Genomic DNA, 3,338 nt, shown 5'->3' with positions numbered 1-3,338 from the left:
CTGTTGAGGGGCATCTGGGTTCTTTCCAGCTTCTGGCTATTATAAATAAGGCTGCTATGAACATAGTGGAGCATGTGTCCTTATTACAAGTTGGAACTTCTTCTGGCTATATGCCCAGGAGAGGTATTGCTGGATCTTAGGATGCCCTAAAACAGGATGGTTTTTCTTGAATTGACTCTTTTCCTGAAAGTCTTGTTTCTCCTTCTTGAAGTCCATGATATATCTCTGCCTGGCAGCTGATGGTATTTCTCAGCCAGGATTTTGGTCAGCTGTGCGTTGTTGTACTTAGGGTACATCTGACAGTATTTGGCTCTCTGTTCCTTGTAAAAGCGAAGATATGACGCCGCAGTAAAGGATCTTTTGAATTTGTCAGGATGCTGCTTGACTGTTTAATTTTTGCAAGTTTTTTTTCATAAGTTCCTTGGCTTCTAGCACTAATTCTATCAGTGTGCAGAATGTCCTTAAATTACAAGAAATCTCCATCCATTTCTGCTTGCACATTTCTCCTGAAAACAGCCCAAAAGCTACTTTGTTCCAGTCTAGATCCGCCTTGCTGCTTTTGAATTCTCTGGAGTCATCTGATCAGATATAATATTTCATGCATTCCAGTAACGTCACAATGTCTATTTCAGACCATAGATCTTGGCTATCAGATGATGCCATTAGTAGCTTAACTTCTGTGCCCACTAATATCTCAGTTGTACAAACAGGTCCACAGCAGCTTGAAATGCTGAGACACTCAGAGAGAGGACCTAGTAGATAGCTTCTGATTTCCATAGTCTGTGTGAATCTGTATTTCTGAGGAGAAACAAAAAGAATGTTAGACTTCATCATTGGAATTCATGAAAAAAAATCAGATATCCATTTACAATGTGTTGCTTATACATTTAATTTACTTTTAATAATGTAAATGGCTACTTTCTCTTTTTGAAATGAAAGTTGTTTGCTTTTATGTGATATAGATATACCCTCTTTTGCTTCCTTTTGAAATCCTACTAGAAGCCTGGTGTATATCTCAAATTCTAGACAATCAGGATGACACAGTGCGACTCAGAAAATTAAGGAAAAGGAAATAAATACCAGACTGGAGAAGCTTAGCTGACAAAAACAAAACAAAACAACAACAAACAGCTCTGGGGGTGGAATAAAAGGATAAAATAAATAGAATAAAAAGGATATGACTAAAGGGAATAGAATAGAGCCAAGATGTTCATCAGTTACACTCAAATGACCTGAAAACAGGGTTCAAGGCATTGAACTCCCTAGACATCCACCAGTGGCGTCTCCATGGTTTGAATGTGAAATCTGTAATAAAGGAAGGATTTTCATAGTCTTCAGGACTCTGCACACATATAAGAGCTTTATGCTGAATCATCTTGTGTAGGTTTCAAAAATTCATTTGCAGTTTTCTTTGGCCACTCATTCTATAGACATCAGCCTCCATAAAAGCATTGCCTCTTTCATAAAGAGTCTGTAAAAAACTGGAATCTAGAACTTGAACACATAGCAACAGCTCTGAGGGTTGCTATTCTTTCACCACTATTGTTTTTTCTAGTGTAATTTCTCTGGAATGTAGTTCAACAGAACACTCTTGAATATTCTCATAATTTTTTCAAAGAATGTGCTCTGAAACTTAACTAGTCTATGTTTATAAGCAATTGCTGAGTCTGTTGTTGTTTGTGTATAGATAGTTTCAGGGATAAATGCTCTCTGTTAGATATCCTGTAAGAGGGCTCATCCTAGAAGAGACTCATTCTCTTTTTATTATTATTAGATATTTTCTTTATTTACATTTCAAATGTTATCCCCTTTCCTAGTTTCCCCTCTGAAAATCCCCTATTCCCTTCCCCCTTCCCCTGCTCCCCAACCCACCCACTCCCATTCCCAGTCCTAGCCTTCCCCTATCCTGGGGCATAGAACCTTCACAGGACATAGGGCCTCTCCTCCCATTGATGACTGAGTAGCACATCCTCAGCTACATATACAGCTAGAGCCACATGTCCCACCATGTATTTTCTTTGATTGGTGGTTTAGTTCCAAGTAGCTCTGGGGTTACTGGTTAGTTCATGTTGTTCCTCCTATGGGGCTTCAGACTCCTTCAGCTCCTTAGGTACTTTCTCTAGCTGCCTCATTGGGGAACTTTGTGCTCAGTCCAATGGATGATTGTGAGCATCCACTTCTGTATTTGCTAGGCACTGACAGAGGCCCTCAGAAGACAGCTATATCAGGCTCCTGTCAGCAGGCTCTTGTTGGCATTGGCCATAGTGTCTGGGTTTGGAGGCTGTTTATGGGATGGATTCCCAAGTTGGGCAGTCTCTGGATAGTCATTCCTTCAGACTTTGCTCTGAACTTTGTCTCTGTAACTCCTTCCATGGATAATTTGTTTCCCCTTCTACGAAGGATTCTGATCTTCTGGGCTAATAGCCACTTATCAGTGAGTGTATATCATGTGTCACCTTTGGTGACTGGGTTACCTCACTCAAGATGATATCCACCAGATCAATCCATTTGTCTAAGAACTTCATAAACTCATTGTTTTAAACTGATTAGTACTCCATCATTTAAATGTACCACATTTTCTGTATCCATTCCTCTGTTGAGGGGCATCTGGGTTCTTTCCAGCTTCTGGCTATTATAAATAAGGCTGCCACATAAAACCAGAGACACTGAAACTTCTAGAGGAGAAAGTGGGGACAAGCCTCAAAGATATGAGCACAGGAGAAAGATTCTTGAACAGAATGCCAATGGCTTGATATGTAAGATCAAGAATCGACAAATGGTACCACATAAAATTGCAAAGCTTCTGTAAGGCAAAGGACATGGTCAATAAGATCAAAAGGCAACCAATATATTGGGAAAAGATTTTTACCAATCCTAAATTTGATAGGGGCCTAATATCCAATATATATAAAGAACTCAAGAAGTTGGACTCTGGAAAATCAAATAACCCAATTAAAAAATGAGGTACAGAGCTAAACAAAGAATTCTCAACTGAGGAATACTGAATGTCTCAGAAGCATCTAAAAATAACGTTCAACATCCTTAATCATCAGGGAAATACAAATCAAAATAACCCTGAGATTTCACTTCACACCAGTCAGAATGGCTAAGATCAAAAATTCAGGTGACAGCAGATGCTGTCTAGGATGTGGTGAAAGAGAAACACTCCTTCATTGCTGGTGAGACTGTAAGCTGGTACAACCACTCTGGAAAATCAGTTTGGTGGTTCCTCAGAAAATTGGACATAGTTCTACAAGAAGATCCAGCAATACCATTCCTGAGCATATACCCAGAAGATGTTCCAACATGTAATAAGGACACATACTCCACTATGTTCA

At 39.4% G+C, this 3,338-nt stretch overlaps 1 pseudogene; it reads right to left on the bottom strand.

The window, feature by feature from the left end:
- LOC110301447 overlaps positions 1-663 on the bottom strand; it is a 9,072-nt pseudogene extending 8,409 nt beyond the window's left edge.
- Positions 664-3,338: the final 2,675 nt, after the last annotated feature.

This window comes from Mus caroli, chromosome 9 (genome assembly GCF_900094665.2).
Source record: "Mus caroli chromosome 9, CAROLI_EIJ_v1.1, whole genome shotgun sequence".
Classification (NCBI taxonomy): Eukaryota; Metazoa; Chordata; class Mammalia; order Rodentia; family Muridae; genus Mus; species Mus caroli.
The sequence above is the reverse complement of the archived record's forward strand: the minus strand, read 5'-3'. Positions and strand labels throughout refer to the sequence as shown.